Here is a 20241-nt window from a genome sequence, read left to right on the forward strand (position 1 = left end):
ACTGTCGTGCCGCTTTGCCATCACAAAATGAAAGACAAGCATATGCATTTATTTTCATGTTTTGCCAATCTTATGATTATGCGAGAATTTGTTTTGACATCAAGTTGACTGAAATGTATGCTAATTGCGGGTTTTGAGGTCATCAAATGAGGTTACTACCTACTGACAGAGATGTAGTGATTCTATCAAAATATGATTCTATAGTCCAAAAGTGTAGTGCTTGACACGCTCTTTATGCATGTCTTTATACGACTTGTCAATTGGAGTCCGGATGTCAAGGAATATATATCCATTACAATAATTTTCAGGGGTCGGTTCTACTGATGTCTGGACCTACCTCAAAATATATGCCAAGGAAGTTGAATCAAGCTTAGCAGGGTTTTGATTGCTAGTGCTTGGAAAGGGCTACAACATGTGTTTTACAGTGCTCAAAACCGGGCTTCTAGTGCTCAACTTATGGCCAGATTAGTTTTCAATGTAGTATTAGACGTCCCTGAGCAAGGAAGATAAATGTTGATGCAGTTAAAGCTATGCTTGATACTACTCTAATTAGAATCTATGGATACTTGCAATGATTTAATGGATATGTATGCAAAAAATTATGCTTGGCAGTGTTCAGGTTGGTATGTATGTTATACATGATATTTTACGAAAGCACGTAAATTTCTTGATGGGTTTCCTATATGGAATGTCATTACTTGGATTGCAATGAATAAGAGTATGGTCGCTGAATGCCAGAGACTGATAGGGTACTTGGTATTGCCTTGGTTGATGGGTAGGGATTTCAAATTCACATGATCACTTGTTTTTTTTTTTAATCACACTGTTAATTAACAAAATTCTCAATTCACAAGTCTTCACATTCACAGAAATTGGCATGGTGACTTGAAGAAGACCGGGAGGCTCGGTGAGATTTGCCTGCCGGGATATCTTCTCTGCCCGTTGGGTCCCAGTGGGATACCTCAAATACTCGGAGGGTTGCGGGTCCGACTATCTCGCTTTGTAGCCTAACGGACTGCCAGGGTACCTATAAATAGGGCCCCTAGGGGCCCCATTCTCCTCACAATTCTATCCTTTGAGTTTTGAGTTGCACAGGTACAAGGAACAAAGAAAACTACGATATAAATTTTAGTTAACTTTTGTACGCTCTTTTACTATTTTGTTTTTAAATTGATTTTTTTTTTACCAACTGTTTTTTGTAGTTTTAAAAGTAGGCTGATCTTTCTTTCCACGTTGGTATCGGTCCTAATATTGGACCGGAAGTGTCGTTGTGAAAAACTAGACCAGCCAGCATTGTTATATAGCGTGTCGATTGTGTTCACTTCGGCATCGGTTCTATTTTGGACCGGAAGTGTCGTTGTTGAACAAAGTTGGTTACGTTCAATTGATAAGTAGTTCTATTAACCTTGTTTTCGGCATCAATTCTATTATTGGACTGGGAGTGTCATTGTACAAGCTAATAGACTGCTTTTGGTGTTTTATTAGTGATGTACATGCTGATAGGCTAGTTCAATGTTTCTTTTGGTATCAGTCCTACTATTGGACTAGAGGTGTCGTTAGATTCATTGAATGATGCCCTTGCTTTTTAGGCTATTTTGGTGTTTCTTTTGGCAACAACTCTACTGGGCTGGAGGTGTCGTTAGATTCATCGAATGATGTCTTGCTTTTTAGGCTAATTTCGGTGTTGCTATCGGCATCAACCCTATCATTAGGTTGGAGGTGTCATTAGTTGCATTGAATGATGCCCTTGCTTTTAGGCTAGTTTGGTGTTTCTTTCGGCATCGGCTCTACCATTGGGCTGGAGGTGTCATTAGTTTCATCAAACGATGCCTTGCCTTTTAGGCTTAGTTTGGTGTTGCTATCGGTATCAACCGTACTATTGGGTTGGAGGTGTTGTTACTTGCATTGAATGATGTGTTGTCTTGTTGGGTTTGTTCAGTGTTGGTCTCGTTATCAACCCTACTATTGGGTTGGAGGTGTCGTCACTCTCATTGAATGATTTCCTATTCTTTAAACTAGTGTTGTCGTTAATTTCAATGCATGATGCATATATTTGTTATAAAATTTAAAGTTATGTTGTCTTTAAAAATCATAAAATATATGTTGATTGTAGCAAACATGGATCCTATGGAAATGAAGGAGTTAAAAACCAAGATCAGATCTCTATTGGTCACGTGCATATGTGTCCTAATCATGAATGAGACCATCTTTTTATTGGAGAGTGAGCTGCACTGAGATCGTTTCTTTGATACGATAATTGAAGCAGTTCAGACACACTTCTTAGCTGTAGAAGCAAAGACTATCCATAGATAGTATTGTGGGCAATATGGCACAATGCTTAAGAGACTTGGGTGTTGATGATCCAACGGATGTAGATCTACCCAAGCTACAACACTAGACTAATATATGGCATGTAGAGAGGTGAAATAAAAAAGAGTGCATAATATTGATGCTCAAGATGTCCATAGCCACAAAGCTAAAACCATCTTTTATTCAACAGCCTCCTCTCAAGATACGATAGGTGCAAGATCACATTTAGAAACTGGGATGGATCATTTTCTACACACCCACTTTATGTTTCAATGTGCCATTGAAGTTTACCTCACACCCGAAGCTATCAAACATGGTCGAAAGTGTTAGGTGCAGTGGAATGAATGTTGTATTGTCTCAAGATTAGTGATCTTTATTGCTCAAGGTTCCTTTTAGTTCTTAGGGAAAGAGAGAGATTTCCGTCTTATGGAGAGTGCTATGATCACGAACAAAGTGAGTGGATATTGTGTGTGCAAGTGAATGAGACTGAGAGAAGGAGAGAGAAGAGATACGACACCCGAGAGGTTGTAAAACCCTCCTCCGAAGGCCCACTCTTGTCGGCAAGAGTGGTCTACTTTGATTGCACAAAGGTGTACAATGCGTATGCAAGGGACTATGCCGACGACGACTACGACGACTTGGCTGAAACTGTGAATCTTTTGTACGTTGAATTTCTTGGACTGTTTTGGGCTGAAAATGGACTGTTTTCGGGGCTGCAAATAGATTGTTTCTTGCGGTGTTGGTGGCTGCAAATACCCGCTAGAAAACGCTGGGTTATCTGCACTTTTAGGCTGCGTTTTTGCGGGAGTTCTTTGGCTGGAAAAAACACTGGACAGAAGTGAGATTAGGGCTGAAAAATGCTGCCACAGAGGTTCTTACAATGCTGAAATCGCTTGTCTTGCAAGGGTTCCCAATGCTAATCACAAACGCTGAAGACTTGTCCTGCTATCTAGCGTTAGTGAGAAGGTGGGATCACTGGCCTTAGTAGTGGTTGGGAAACGCCAATAGCATGAGAGGGATGGCGATGCTTTATTGTGGGGGAAAAACGCCAAGGAAGGGAAGCTTCATGGCGATGGAGATCTGCTGGGAAGTGGGAAAACGCCAAGGGATGGGAGAGGTATGGCGCTAGGGGGTCATAGGGGGGGTACTGCTGAGAAGTTGCCTGTTGAGCGAGGAGCTCTTGCTGCCTCTTATGCCAATTAGTGCTAACTTGGGTTTGCTTATATATTAGCTTAGCAAAATTGCCCTACCTACTTTTGTTGGAAAGTCACTTAAAAATAATAAGTGAAAATACCAATAAATAGAAAAATAGGCTAAATGCACTGGAAAATTCCCCTAACTGATGTTAACGTTACAATATCATGAGAGGAGTATATATGCATTGGCTAGCTCCGCTATGCAAACACATGACACTATGGAGGAATTGCAAACACAGCTTCGTACCTCCACACAGACTACCGGGGAAGGGGACTCAACCAATAACAAAGAGCTACAGAGAGATATCAAGCTACTTAGGAGTGAACTCCGTGAAATGGAGGAACATGTTCAACAACAATCGATCATGATAATGATCGAGCATCCTAACACATTGCGTCCACCTCTAGGTCACATTGAGGATGCAGTTGGCCCTTGCCCCGTTTGCGGACACTTTTTCCATAGTTGGAGTGGACACTACAGAATAGCTTGTGTATCCTTTGCCATGTCTCATGCAAAACATGGTAAATAAAAAAGAATGCCACATTTGCAAGGCTCCAATTAACGAGCTTATGTATTCCATATTCAAAATGGAGAAAGACTATGAACGCTTATTGGCAACAAGTGCAAGGGAGAGAGACTCTATTTTGTATAGTTTGAATTTATCATTGTAAATTGTAAACATCTTAGCATGGAGTGGGCTGCATTGACTCTTATGACCCTTGTAAAGATCTCCCTTGCATTGAACATTGGAGCCTTGTAAAGCTTACTGTGACTTTTTGAATGTTGGTAAATTGATCCATGAAGGTTTCATAGTCTTCCTTGGTGCATAAAGTAAAGTTATAAATTCAGACTGTCTAAAGTTTTCCATTGGAATTGCAAACAAAATTTATGATACTTTTTCATTTTGAAAGTGACAATGCTCAGACTACCATCTTAAATGGAAATAAAACAAAAGTTGTGGTATGTCATTTGGTCCACGGGGCACAAGCCACAAAAAAAGGGTTGGCATTACATTCAATTGTTTTGCACCTCAATGAAGTGTTAACCTACAATGTTATCTGTGTTTACATCGTTGCTCCACAATGCCCTTCATGGCTGAGTATGAAGTAAATCATCCACCTCAAGGTTCGCATTCAATTCAAGCAAAGAATATCCACCAAGCTCACAGAACTCCAGTTCTTCGACTGTCACTTCTTTCCCTTGTTCTTGGTCATCTTCATTCATATCCACAGTCCACTGTGGTCTATCTTCTTCATACCTTTCAGATTAAATATTGCTAAGTAGCCTTTGATTGCAATATAGGTAAACCAATTTCTCGGCCCGGTCATTGAGAAGGCGATTACGAATAGCTGAGTGTACATAGTTGTACGTATTACAGTTTCTCTCGAAACTTGAATTGGCAGCACATTGTGCAAGAACACTAACGGCCAATCGACACAATGTAGGTGCTGAAGCACCATCCATGAGCCACCATCTCCATGCTGATTGTTCTGATGCAAGGTTTTGCACAAACTCCCAGTTGAAAAGGCCATCCTTTACCTTGTACTTTGTCAGGTCGGTAACTGCTTGGGCTGATCATTTGGATTGCTATAGAAATTACTTACCATATCATAGAAGTCTTCAATCACCTCCTCATGTAAATCATCACAATCCATGTTCCAGTACTCTAGATCAGGTAGAAAAGAAATAGTATGTAGTGGGCTATGTGCACTAACCCATCAAGCATGTACATACTTATTTAAGATATCTCTTTTAGCCTTATTAAAAGGTGCTCTCTAGGGCTTGATCAAATAATTTTTTGGCTATGAAGGAGAGTTTAAGCTCTCCTAAACATTATACCAACCCATGTACACCTTTCCTATATTGGGTAACTTAAGATCAAATTGACGCAAAGATATCATCACAGGCCTCATCACCAAGTATGTGTCCCCAACATCAGACCAAAAGTGTCTATAGTTAATAAGCACTTTCACAGATCGAACCTTTGTTTTTACTCGTACTGATTGCTTTGCTTCCCACTCATAGAAGCCTGCACAAACAAATGTCTCCAAAACAACATTTTAATTTTGCAAAAGACTTTCCACAGTGTAGAAGTTAGTGCAAAATCTGGTTTCACATGGAAGCTTCAATATTGTGGACATACGTTGCCGATACATGTCCATCACATGTTGTCTCTTCAAAATAAACTTCACCAGCTTCCTTGCATTATCTATCATGACTTTGAACCAATCAGTGTCCTCTTTCTTATACCAATCCTGCAACACAAGATTCAAGCTATGTGCATTGCAACCAAACGTGTACAAGCTAGGAAAGCGCTCCTCCAAGAGACGACCTGCTTCTCTACAATTTTTGGCATTGTCCATTATCACCTGTACTAAATTTTGGACACCAACTTTATGAATTGTTTCTGTGATTATATCGGCTATATAGCTCCCTGACTTTATCTCACCTGAGCTGTCAACCGATTTAATGAAGCACTCCCCTCGAGGACTCAATATCATAACATTAATCAGCGGCCTGCGTTGGACATTTGACCATCCATCACTGACTATAGTGCATCCTGTTCGATCAACTGATTTCAAGATGAATCTATCAACTTCTTTTTGGGTGTCGTCGAAGCATTTATCCAAGAAGGTTGTCCGCATTTGATGATATGATGGAGGGGAAAAGCCAACCCCATACTCACCAATCTTCTTCCATGCATGCTTCCATGACTCTTGTGTGACCATCAACATAGAACCGCCTGTAAAATAAATAGCTTGTGCAAGAGTAGATTGTGCCTCTTCAAGAGAAATTGATTGAAAGCTTTTCTCTAGACTTACTTGCCTTGTTCTATGCATTTCAACCCTAAACTCCGGTGATCCATCTTGAGTGCTAGCTCTTTGTGTGTGTGTGTGTGTGTGTGTGTTGGTCGGCATGGAGGGTGCACCACTATTTTGTTCCCCTTTTAAACATAAAGCAGAAAACGACTCCCAAGCACTTGCAACTAACTATACCCTCCGAAAGGATGCTTCCTACCCAAACCTGTTTCTAGGCGGATAGACACCCAAGGGAGGTAACTACACGTAACAAACAATACGTAGGTGTAGTGATAAGGAGCGCTCCATTCCAACCATAGAAATGAGTCCCAAGCACTTGCACCACCTAGATCTTCCGCAAGGTTCCAAGTGGATAGACACCCAAGGGAGGTAACTATATGTAACAAACAATACGTAGGTGTCTTCGGGTTGATGGCGGGTGAGGCGGTCTTTAAGTGCTTCTAGTGCCTTTTGGTATCTGATTCTTCATTCTTTGTTAGGCACTTGCAGAAATTGCATGGTGACTTGATTCTTTAGTTCCACCGCTAAGTAGCCTACAAACCTGGATGTGAGGTTGCTTATCACCGGTGCAAATATCTTCATTCACCGGGTGAAGAATCCAGTGTAGAATGCTTCTTCAAAGGCTAGCATATTATGCGAGGGGAGGAACATGCATCTCGCATAGAATCCGTAAAGGATTTCTTTTGAAGGTTTTCCACTCAGATCGTAACATAAGCCTTTGTTTCCTTCCAAGAATAAGAGCCATGGGGCTCTTGTCTGCTTAGGCTCATTGAAAACTTGTATGCATGTGAGTAGCATCCTGTAGATCTTATATAACATTGCATAGAAGAGATCTGGTAGACTCTTGAAGAATGACATGGCGCCCGTTAGGGTTTTCACCATGTATTTCTATGTCGCTTGGCCTCTCTCTTGAGCTGGCAGCCTGGGGAAGTTGAGCCAAGTTGGCCTTTTCTTCTGCAGTGCTTCGTGCGCTTGCCATGTCCATACTCTAGTTACAAGACAGAATGTTGGATCTCTTTGTAAGGCCGCAGGTGCTCTTGTGAATAGAATCAGGTATCTCGGATTCTTGTTCAGCCAGCTTAATCGCCACTTTGGGTGGTCGTTATCTGCGTCATCTTCTTGCATATCCTTGTACAGCCTTTCTTTTACTTGTAAAAGTTCTACTTTGATGAGAGGGTACGGCAGGGCTAGTTGGTGCCATTGAGCGTTGATTTGATTGGGAGTGAGTTGAGTGACGTTGACAGAGTGTAAAACTCTCAACTCCCAATCCATATCGGCCTTCCACTGCTCATCCACCTCTAAGGTGATCTTCTCCTTCAGTACGTCTTCTTCAGATTTTGATAGCTGAACCATTGGCACTGTATCTGCATTTGTGATGTGAATCTGAAAATCTTCATCACCACTTGGCTCTATTGTGGACTGCGTCTCAAAATCAAAAAACGAGATTGAGGGAATGTCTATTTGTGGCGGCTCTGAAGTGCTACCGCTTCCTGCGTGTCTGGCTTTCCATCTCTGAGGAGCTGATTTATCCGCTTGAGTTCTACTATCTCCTTTAGGAGCTCCTCCTCTCTTTGAACCTGCATCAGTGCCAGGTCTCTGCGCTGTGACTCTTCAAGCTTTAATTCCAGTTCTAAGTCCTTGTTTTTCTTTTCAAATGCCTTGTACACTTTATTAGCTACCTTGATTGAGTCCATGGCTGGGTTTTCTCTGATTTTCCATAAGAAAATGGGCTGATCATTGATTCTCTATTCAGAATATTGCAGGGAAGCATTGGCAACATCTAACTGCACCTAAATTTTCTGAGCTGATAGAGAGGTCATAAGAAGTTCATTCGTGACTTCTGTCAGTTGCTCGTCTTTTACCTTACAAGCATCAGATAATTTGGTGAGGAGGTCACCTAACTCCATTTCTTTTTGTTGTTTATCCCTAGCTATCTGATGCTGTTCCACTTATGCCTTCAGCTGTTGCACTTGCTTTTGGAGATCAATGATGATAATCATCCTGTCTTGGAGCTCTCCTTGAAGAGCGTTGATCACCATTTCTAATTCCTTGGCCTTTGCTGCGGTTCAAAGTTGCTAAATGGATTCTCTCCGTCATTTCCTGCATCTGGCGTGCATATTCATTGACTTTTATTATAACTTTATCATTTGACTGCCACTCCTCCTATCTTGCCAGCTGGGATTTGTCGGCAGCCTCATGTGTTGCTTCTTGCTGGTGGTTCTTGTGTGGAGGTGGATGGTCTGTCTTTTTCTTGGCCATCCTGAGGCTTTGATTCCTCGACAGTTTCTGGCTGAGTAGAAGTAGATGGTGTGGTCTCAACCGTTACTGTCTCTTCAGGTGCCAACCTTTCTGCCTTCTCTGGCTCGGGCTCCATCTCATGTGTAGTGATAGGATCTTTTTTTGTATCTACTTCCTTATCAGTTTCTTCCTCCGGCTTTTGAGTCTCTTCTGCTGCCTGCTCCGGTTCTAGCTTGGCTTCTTTTTCCTTATGTCCGTCGGTGTGGTCAGCTTTTTGTGTAGATTCTGTTCGTTGGGTGGACTCAGGATCTTTCTCATTTTCAGTCTCTGCTTCTTCATTGGTACCTTTGCCTGATGGTGATGGTGGTGAGCTAGGCATGGGATGGTCCTGTTGTTCCGAAGGCGGTGAGGTGGGTCGAGGAGATCCCTGGCTTTGCTCTTGTGTAGCCGTTTTCTTAGCTTTCTTTGCCGCTTCTTTTTCCTCTTTCAGCTTTAGGGCTTCGGCCTCTTGGTACATTCTTTCTAAATAATCTGTTGGATCATCTGCCTCTTTTCTTGTATGATGCTTTGTTTGAGGTCCTTTCAGTCTTGTGGGTACCCACTTTTCTTGGTCCTTTCCTGGTGCTTGCCTACTGCGCTGGTAAGCCTGTTTTTCTCTTTCAAAACGCGCTTGTTTTTTAGTTGACTCCTCTTGGTGGGCAGCCACAATTTTCCTCTTCATCTCTTCCCTCCGAGCTCTCTTTTCTTCGTTGTCAGAGCTCTCGCTGCTGTGCCGCTATGGTGAGCTGTCAACTGACTCATCATCCCATTTTTGTGACCTTTTACCTGACCTTGTAGCTCATGGAGAGGATTGTGCTGCCAAGATCCATGTATTCTGATCAGGGACAGGCGATAGGTTGTCGGTCATGCCGATGGCATGATAGGCTATTCTAGTCAACGCTTCTGGCGCGCCCAAGTATGTGATTTTTCCCTCCTTCTTGGTGCCCTTCAAGTTTGTGAAGACATACTGCGCGTGGTCCACAGGATGCCTTGTTGTTGACTTAAGAACCTGAGTGAAGGTGGTGGCCACGGCGTGATTTGGTGTAGTGTACCTTGGTGGCCTTTTTGCCAGAAACTGAAAGTGTTGATGGTACAAACGGGCTGGCTCTTCCGCCTATTTGTGGATAAGATCGGCGAATATAGCTGTAGTTGTCTCCTTGGTAAATGTGCCTTCGGTTTTCCTGTCTCTTGCCGGCATGGTCATTCCTTAAGTGGACAATTTGAGTTCCTCTGCCACTATCTCTTTGGTTATTACTACCTCGACCTTGTTCCCTTGGGTGTCAGATATTTGTGCGGTTCCGTCCTCTTTGATGGTGGATAGAAGCTCGTAAGCTTTCTGAAAGTCCACTCTGCAAGGCTCTTGTTTGTAGAAATGCCTGAGCCCTAACCTGGGTTAGTCTCTTTGGTTTCTGGCTTGGCAGCTACATCATAGATCTCTTTGGGCAGGAGTTGCAACTCCACCTGATGCCGTTCTTCACTCTTGAACCTGCCAGTGAAGACCGTAGTGTGGTTCTCTTCCAGCTGTTCTTTAGAAAGGTAGGATGCCTTTGCCGCTTTGACTGACTCGGGGTCTAGTTGATATGCAGGCAGTTCTTGTAGTTTCTCTTTTTGGTTTAGCTTCTTCTTGGCTCTCTCCGCTGCTTGCATTGCTCCTATTCAGTGAATAGAGTGCAAAGTTAGCAGATTTGTCGGATTTTTCTCTAGAATGTCCTTTTGGATTGAAATGTTGATAATCTGGTCCAAATTGCTTCAAATCAATTTGTGAACAAGCAAAGATGCATAAAATCATGCAAGGAACAAAACTGTATGGTCAAAACAAAAATTTGCAACCAAAGTAAATAATCGCGATTATTTACAACTGAGAAAAATTTCCAACTTTTTGTAAACTTGGCTTTATAAGCTTTAAGTATATACCCAATACATGCTCTGAGTGACTTATGGGCTCATTTGGATGCACAGGTTGAAAATGGTACCAGATTTTGGCTTTAGGTCTCTGAAGCAGTGGATATAAAGAAAATTTGAGATTTTGAACTCCAAATTGATTCAAAGTTGGTTAGTGGGCTTATCACAACATGTACTTTGGATGTATGATGGCCAAATATCAAATTTCCAATTCTGACCAAAAAATAAATAATCGCGATTATTAACTTTTCTTCCAAAATTGACATTTTTTGGTACAAATTGGTTCTAGGCATGGTATAGACCTTGGATATGAGATATGAGGTGATTTGGATCAAGAAAAGTTGTTCATAACCCAAATTTTGGCTTGCAAAGACTTCTTTGCGTTTTTTGGCAATTTTACAAGTAATGGGTGGTCATTTTGGCCTATACTTGATTTTTGGCATGTAATCGGTGTGTACACATGATAGGTGAGATGATTTGACAATTTCCAAGCAAAATTGATGCAAAAGTAAATAATCGTGATTATTAACTTCAGTGACAAAAACTTTGCAAAACCCTCGAATTTTGACCTAGACATGTTTCATACACCTAATACAAGTCCTAAATTGAATTTGGACAAGTTTGGTCATGCCAGCATCACTTTGTACTCTGTCGACGTTGAAATCATCGTTTTTTGTGATTACTCTGTCTGTTGGGTTGGTCGGTCAACTTTGAAGCTTTGGACTTGTCCGTAACATAGTCGTGAAGCTACTTGTTTCATTCTGGCTCATTTGGAGTCAGTTTGGCCTCGTATGTCGAATTTGATGCTTTGTAACCTTCCAACCGTTTTTTGCTTTTCAAGGGCGTTGCTTGATGGATTTCACCAAACCAATCATATACATTGTATATGGACCTCATTAGCAAGCCATCTGTGGAGTCAGGCCTGAATTCTGGCATTTGCCAAAAACCTAACTTTTCTATTGGGGGCCCTTGACCCCAGCCGAATGGCCATCTGATGATATAGAAAGGTTCTATTATGTTAGGGCATGCTATGGTTCAAATCCCATCCGCTTTGGTCAAGCTGGCAGGTCGCTATGGTCAGTTTTAGGTTGTAGGTCTTCGTGCACTGCTCGGTTTCTAGGGTTTTTTCTAAGGCTTTAGATTAGCTACCGGCCGTACAAAATGGATCATTATCGAGTAAAGAACTTACCCCTCATGTCTCGTGTGAGACGGCGCTGAAAATGGTCAACTGTGGGCTCCAAAAATGTCGCGCGAAAGAGGCCGAAATCTCTCTCTCCAAAGGCTCTAAGTGGAAATGAGGTGGTTTTCGCCTACCATGGATATCTATACCTGGACTTCCCGAACCAAATTTCCCCAGATTCCCTGTTAGTCCTACTAGGTCGTGAATTCTATGTTAAACTCAAAAATTTCTCTGATCGGATTTCTGTAGCTCATTCTGCAAGAATTTTGCAAAAGTAGGCATGGCCGCTTAATTTAGGGTTCCCGCTTCCGTCTTCTGATTTTATTGAAAATTTTTGTCTTTGTCCGCCTTGTCCTTGTGATCACCATCATGTCTTCCATTTTTCCATCTGAGCTTCCCTGCTATTTATTATTAATTTTGACCTGTTTATTTGAAAAAATCAAAGAAAATAGCAAAATGCTCTAAAAAAGTAAAGTAAAAATCCAATAATTAAGAAAATCCCTTGAACAATATAGATTTATTGTTTTTTGTTGGATTTCTCTATTTTTAAGCCTCCCTATCAACAAAAATGATGAAAAATACCCAAAAAGGACTAATTTTTATGATTTTCTAATAGTATATACACTATTTACACTCGTCGGGAAGATATTATTAGTGAATTTTTCCTTGATGATGAGTTATAAGGGCGTTATTAGGTAGTTTACAAAAAATCACATGTTAACATGGAACTTTTTCCTCCCTCTTCAAACATTGTCCTTAATTACTTAGTACTTAGTGCCCTTCCACCCCTCCTAGGTGGCGTACTCTGGGATGACTGCGTGCATGGGTTGAAGAATTGTGTCTCTGCATAGACATGATTAGATCTACCATGATATGAAGATCAATGCAATTCAAACCCATATGTTGTGCAAGAGCTGGGTCTTGAGTAATTAATTCAAGGGTTTTCGATGTCGAGGTTTGTTGCTGATGTCTTCCAAAGAGAAAATCTTGTAGCTTTTGTGATCTCTATTTGATTGTACCATTAGGGTGTTTTAGCACGCTGATTGCTTGAGCTGTTGGTAGTACTTTCGATTGTTGTCGAGCTTTTTCGCTCCATTGGTAATTCGGTCGGCTTGGTGCTGCATGGTGTGGTGCAGTCTGTTGAGACTTCACTCGCCACTGCTTGATTGGTTTCGCGGTTTGTGGAGAAGTTCAGTGCTCCTTTATCTTCCAAACCCTTTTCATGTTAGGTTCCTTGCTCGGAGATACTCGAATCTGTGTTCGAATCCATGGAATCTTCTTTTGTTTCTTCGGTGAAGTTTTAGGCACCCAGAGCTGAATCGGTTTATCCTTAAGCTGTGCTTTTGGTACCCAAATCTTCTTGACTCCTTGCATGCTACATGTAGCATTTGATTGTCAAGGGGATGGAGAAGATTGGCTTCGTGGATTGGTCTGCTGATTGCTTCTTTTCCATTCCTCCTTGCTTGGTGCAATTGGAACAATGAGTTGCCCACCTTTAGGTGATAGCTTTAGTTGATTCGTATCCCAATCTGGTACTACTTTGTATGTAAGCATTCAGGGAATTCCAAGAATCATCGTCTCATTCATGTGTTCATCTGGCAAACATACAAACTGATGAGGACAAACATCCATGTAATACCATGTTCAAGTTGACTACTCATAATGTTGGAGCTCGATTCTTGTTGCATCCTTTGATTGTCGCTATTCCTGCTGTCAATGCTTGACTTGTTGCCTTCTTGTATGTGGAATAATTGACTGCATTCACTCTAGCTCATGTGTCTACCAAAGCATTGGCCCTATGATTGTTGAGCTGTACTTTGATGCGCAGATCCATTCCATCTAACCATTCATCATCTATTGAAACTGCATCTTTAGGTAATTCCCATTGTCAATCATTTATTTCCAAAGTGTTGATGGGAATCGGTATCTGTTGATTCTTGAGAGCAGCTTTACGCTTGAGTATCCGAAGTCTAGCTTCCTCTTGGGCTTCATCAATAAGCTGTTGTCGCTTGATCTTCCTTTGTTTGGCTGCGTGCATTCTCTCTAGCAATTCATTGGCTAGTGGAAAATTGTATTTCTTTAAACGACATCCACTAATCCAATTAGCTATTGGTTCACCATCTACGGTGGACAATTTTAGTGCTCCACTTGGAGATACATCTTCAATGATAAATGGTCCGTTTCCCTTTTTCTTAAACTTGGGAATGTGTTGCTTAAGGGAATAGACTAGAACTAAGTCCCCTTTTTTGAAGATTTTTGTGATTAAGTGGGAATCAAAAAACTATTTTTGTTTCTGCTTTTGTGCATAGATATGAGCTACAGCAATTAGCCTTTGCTCGTCTAGATTTTCCAAATCTTCAAGTCTTTCTGACAATTCATGTCCAGTCCACTCAAGATTCTGTGCTACCCTTAATGTCGGCAATAGAAATTCTATTGGCAGTATGGCATCGAAAACATAAACAAGGTTAAAGGGTGTAGCATTTAGAGCTGTTTTGAATGAAACTCGATAAGCCCATAGAGCAGCATGGAGATTAATTTCCTAGTCTGTCCTTCCTAAACTAACCACTTTGATCAGTACCGAGCTAAGAATTTTATTCGTATGCTCAGCTTGTCCGTTTGCTTGTGGATGGTAGGGAGCTCATTTGTTATGGATGACCATAAAATCATTAAGCAAATAATCTATTACCTCATTGAGGAAATGAGTTCCCCGATCACTGACAATCTCTATTGGCAATCCATATCTCGTGAATACATACTCATATAAGAATGCAGCAGTGGTTATGGCATCATTTTTTTGAGTCGCTTTAGCCTCGGCCCACTTGGTCAAATAGTCCGTAGCTACAATGATATATTGAGATTGGGTTCTATAAGCAGGTGGCTGTATCGGTATAACAAAATCTATACCCCATTTTGCGAGGGCTATAGCCCCCATCATTGGTCTTAAGGGCATGTTGTCTACTCGTGTTGGCATTTTTGCTCGTTGACAAGCATCACACCTTCGAACATATTCTTTGGCATTTGCAAAAAGTGTTGGCCACCATATGCCTGCCATCAAGGTTGCTCTTGTGGTGATCTCACTAGAAAAGTGACCTCCAACTAATCTAGCATGTTCTTGTCTTATAATTGAAATGTACTCAATTTCATTTGCACAAAGACGCAAATGTTGATCTTTACCTCTCCGATACAATTGATTCCCAATAAGAGCATAGTCTCTTACTTCAATTTCAATTGGTCTTTGAGACGTTTACTCATATCCTCAGGAAATGTTCGGCTCGATAAGTAAGTAACCAGATAATTACTCCACTTAGGAACAGGTGACATTTGAAACAATGTTACATGAGGAATGGGTGGTTGTTTTTGACATTGAGGGCAATCTTTTACAAAAGATCTAACGTCTCCCCTCATAGTCGGCCAAAATACTCCAAGTCTCAAGATTCGTTGCATAGTTTGGTCTTCCGCAAAGTGAAGTCCTACTATGGTAACATGTGCTTGACTTAGGTATTGTTCTTTTTCTTCAGGGTTAATGCATAAAAGCAATATCCCATCCCGATTTCTTTTATATAGCCTTCCATCTAGTAATTGATACATAGCCGATTGCTCGATTAAATCAATTGTGATAGGAAGTGGTATTTGTGAATCCACTTGAGCTATTGTCAACAATGACACAATGTTTTTCGACCATCTAGGTATCATTTCCACGGAGAACAAATAGGCATCTGGTAAATCATCGTCTACCCCTTTAGGTAATTCCCCTAAAACAATCCTTGACAAATGATTTGCTCGTTGATGTATAGTGCCTTTTTTTACAACCACAGTGAAATCAAATTCGAGAAGAATGATGAACCATCTCACTGTTCTCCCTGTGCTACATGGCTTGTTGACAAAATATAACAAATCTTGGTGGTCCACAAAGAACACAAACTTGTTGGCTAATAGGTAATGTTTATACTTTTTAACGGCATAGATTATTCCTAGTCCTTCTCTTTTGGTGGTGTAATTCTTTTCTGCCATGTTCAATTGTCGGCTAGCATAAGAAATAGGAAAGTCAATTTCTCCATCTCCTGGTTAGGCTAGTAGACAACCAAGAGCAGAGTTTGAAGCATCTACATGTACGTGGAATACCTTATCCCAATTTGGTGCTTTCAATATTGGAGCTGAGGTGAGAGCTTGCTTAAGCTTCATGAAGGATTCTTCACATGCCTCGGTCCATTCAAAGTGCGTAATCAAGCTATACATGGGTTTTGCAATTATAGCATACATGTAGATGAACCGTCGATAATATCCACAATGTCCCATGAAGGCTTATACCCCCTTGACTGTTGTTGGTCTAGGCAAGTCAACAATGACATGAATCTTCTCAATATAAGTAGCTATGCCATTTTTAGACACTATATGTCCAAGAATTTTCCCTTGTCTTCCCATGAAGGTGCACTTTTCAGGGTTTAAGCAAATCCTATAAGTTTACATTTCTCAAATACCTTTTTGAGGTGTTCAAAAAAATCATCCGGGATTGATGAATGTACGCATAGATCATCCATGTATACTTCTAAGAATTTCCAAAGATGCTCTTTGAAAGCATGGCTCATCAACCTCTGAAATGTGACTAGAGCATTAGTTAACCCAAACGGCATAACCTGATAGGCAAATATACCCCATTCTCTTGCGAGCGCATTTTTATGCTGATCTTTTGGGTCAACCAAAAGTTGATTGTATCCTGAAAAGCCGTCTAAGAAGCTATAAGCTTCTTTTCCTACCACTCGTTCTAAAACATGCTCAGTTATTAGAAGAGAAAAGTTGTCTCTAATGGTAGCTGTATTCACCTTTTTGAGATTAACACACACTCATAATTTTCCATTCTTCTTAGGTACTACCACAATTGGAGATGCCCAATCTGTGTGTTCAATTTCGTAAATGAATTCAGATCCTTTAGTTTTTCAATCTCTTCTTTGATCTTCTTGGCAAATTTTCCGTTATAAGTGTATGGTCTCTATCTACTTGGTTTCGCATCATCTCTCATGGGTATAGTATGTTGATAGATTTCTAGATCAACACCCTTGAGATCCTTGTAAGACCAAGTAAAGATATCCTGGTATTCCTTTAACAAGCTCAGCAAAAGCTTTTCTTCTTCTTCTGTTAGGTTATTCGCAATGTAAGCAGGTCTAGGCTCTTCTCCTGGTTCAATCAAGTCGATCCTTTTAGCGTTTTCAGGCCCTTCGTAAGATTCGCCTTGTTTCCGTAGTTCCCTAACAGGTTGTTCAATTATGATTTTCCGATCTTGGAGAGTATACTTTTTGTAATGGGATGGAACATGCATTAGATCCTTACCATCCTCCTCCGTGGTTTCCATTTTGGTTGTGTATATCTCCTTTAGAGGTTTTTTCAACTCTTGATATTTCTCTTTCCGCTCGACTCTAGTCATGAGTGGTTTCTTATTCTGTGATTTTTCTTGAGTACCATTCCTTGTTTTTCTCGATGTTTGAGACATTTCTGAATTTTTGTTGAAGGATGGGTGAAAGCATGTATAGGTGGCCTAGAAAGTAATGTCAAGGACATTACTTTTTTGCGCTTAAAAGTGGGTGTTTTAAAAGTGCTTCAAATCTCAAAAAGAATATCACTCTCCTAAGGTACGTCAATTAAGTCTCCTAATGTACCACAATTAATAAGACTAAATGTAATTTACAGATGAACGCTGGATTATTGTTGACCTCTTCTTTCCCGCTACAACCTGTCTGAGCTTTCTCTCTGCTTTGAGTTTTCTTTGTCTCTGAGATCTCTCTTGGAGCTCTATCTAGCTCCTCTCTGTCTCTCTCTCACAGAGTTCTTGTTGAGCTTTCTGTATCGCTCAGCCCCCTCTCTCTCTCTTTGTCTCTCTAAGCATGGCTCCTCTTGTGTCTGAGCTCGCACTCAACTCTCTCTCTCTCAGTACTCTTTCTCTCTCTCTCACGAACTCTATCTCTATAGGTTCCTCTTCTACTTGATGATTCTTGAGGTATGTAAACACTTATTATGCTTTGTTAGTATCTTGCTAATTAGTGCAATAAGTGCCATGTATTAATTAAAAGTATAGCGTGTAGTTATGATTTGTGTTGTATTTCTTGTAGAGCAATCCTTTGAAAGTACTGCAACAATGGAGCACAGTGAAGAACTGTCTATCAGCTCATCGTCATTGAGTAGAGAATCTCAACTTCAGCGTAGGAAATTAATGAGGGAATATTGGGCTGCTCAGAAATGAAAGCAACGTAAGGCAACTGTCAACTTTGTGACGGAAAGCAATACAGGGGAGATGGATGAAAGAAAGAAACGAAGGATATGTCAATCTATGGTACAACACTTTGATACATCAACCGTGGGAATGGATGCAAGTGGTAGGAAGGAAATCTTTGATAAAATTCTTCAACATCCTTGCTTCCTTACTATGCAGAGTAAATCCAAAGAGTTGGAAGCAATTATGCTGAGAAACATCCGCAACACTTTGAATCATGTGAAGGTCCCAAGATCTTCAGATGAGTTTTTTGTGAAGAAATCAGCAATGTTGATGTTGGTGAATGGTGGAAGCAAGGAGCAAAACACTGACATGAGCATACCGCAAGTTGCCAAGCTTATGGGGTTCCACAAAAGAAACTTATATTCAGCCAAACATAACTTAATAGTGTCAAGTGAATCTGATGGTTCGTTCCCTGCATCTGCGTGTCATAGAGATGATGCACGGAGAACTCACATCACTAAAACTGTTAAGTGAATCTGTTAACTTAATAGTGTCAAGTGAATCTGATGGTTCGTTCCCTGCATCTGCGTGTCATAGAGATGATGCACGGAGAACTCACATCACTAAAACTGTTAAAGACATAGTCTTTCAATTTTGGACGAATGAGACGAGGGTGTCCCCCAAAAAGAAAGATGTTTGCAGTAAGAGACTAGCTAGATGTTCATATGTAAAGCATCCAATCCACCTTCTTGAGGAGCCTCAGGTAATTGATATATATTTTTAGCACTTTTTATTGGTGCTACACCTCATATTCCTACTACAACATTATGTTTCTATACCACTTTTTATTGGTGCTACAACTCATTACTGCCACAACATTATGTTTCTATACTTCTTTTTATTAGTGCTACAGCTTGTTTTGGTGTTTTGCACCACTTTCTAGTGGTGCGGCGACATTAAAAAGTGGTGAAACATTACTATACTGGTCTCTAATTGTATCTCAACCACTTCTAAAATTTGATCAATAGTTCTAAATGTTTTTGAAGCACTTTTACTTGTGTTTCCACACCACTTTTTAGTGTGTTTGAACCAGTTTTTAATGTTTTGTAGTAGGTTTTAATGTTTAAGAAACAGTTTTTACTAGAAATGCACCATCGCTTCATCGTAAACCCTACAAAGTGGAAAGTCTTGTTTACCCAATGCTAATAGACATGTTTTACAAACTCGTAGGGGTGTTACAGGTGCAAACATTTTTGGTGGTGCAGCTCACTTTTTCCAAGTGATGTAGCAGCTTTTAGTCATGGTGCAACAGTTATAGTAGTGACATAGACTTTTTACTGCTGTTGCACGAATGGTGCCCACCACCTTATGATGGTACCAACACCATATTAGTGGAGTTTGAACACATTTTGTTAGTAAACACTTACAAGTGCTGTCACACCACAATGAAGCGGTGCACACAACACTTACACGTATAAAAACTACTTTCACCTGGTGTCTGACTGCATTCAAGTGGTGAGAAGCCACTTTCATGTGCTAAGTCACTAGGTCAGTCCATCACTCCATGAAAGTGGTGAGGCACCACTCCCAAGTGGTGTGACACCACTTTCAAGTAGTAACTAAAACCTTGTCACTGCAATCAACCGGAAAGTTTCCACTTTCAAGTGGCCAGACACCGCATTCAAGTGACCAGAAAACGCGTTAAAGTGGTGACTGCCCACTTTGAACTAGTTTCTCACCACTCTCAAGTGGTCATCAAGTGGTGAGACACCACTTTCATGTGCAAAAGTTGCTATGTTAGTCATCACTCCATGCAAGTGGTGAGACACCACTCCCAAGTGGTGAGACACCACTTTCAAGTGGCCAAACACCGCATTCCAATGACCAGAATCCGCGTTCAAGTGGTGACTGCCCACTTTAAACTAGTTGCTCACCATTCTCAAGTGGTCATCAAGTGGTGAGATACCACTTTCAAGTGGTAGCTTAGACCTTGTCACTGCAATTAAGCGGCAAGCTTCTACTTTCAAGTGGCCAGACACCGCGTTCAAGTGACCAAAATTAGCGTTCAAGTGGTGACTGCCCACTTTGAAGTAGCTGCTCACTAATTTCAAGTGGTCGTCAAGTGGTGAGACACCACTTTCATGTGCTAAGTCACTACGTCAGTCATCATTCCATGCAAGTGATGAGGCACCACTCCCAAGTGGCAAGACACCACTTTCAAGTGGTAGCTAAAACCTTGTCACTGCAATCAAGCGGCAAGTTCCCGCTTTCAAGTGGCCAGAAACCGCATTCAAGTGACCAGAATCCACGTTCAAGTGGTGACTGCCCACTTTCAGATAGTTTCTCACCAC

Source organism: Adiantum capillus-veneris, chromosome 7 (genome assembly GCF_014529385.1).
Source record: "Adiantum capillus-veneris isolate H3 chromosome 7, ASM1452938v2, whole genome shotgun sequence".
NCBI lineage: Eukaryota > Viridiplantae > Streptophyta > Polypodiopsida > Polypodiales > Pteridaceae > Adiantum > Adiantum capillus-veneris.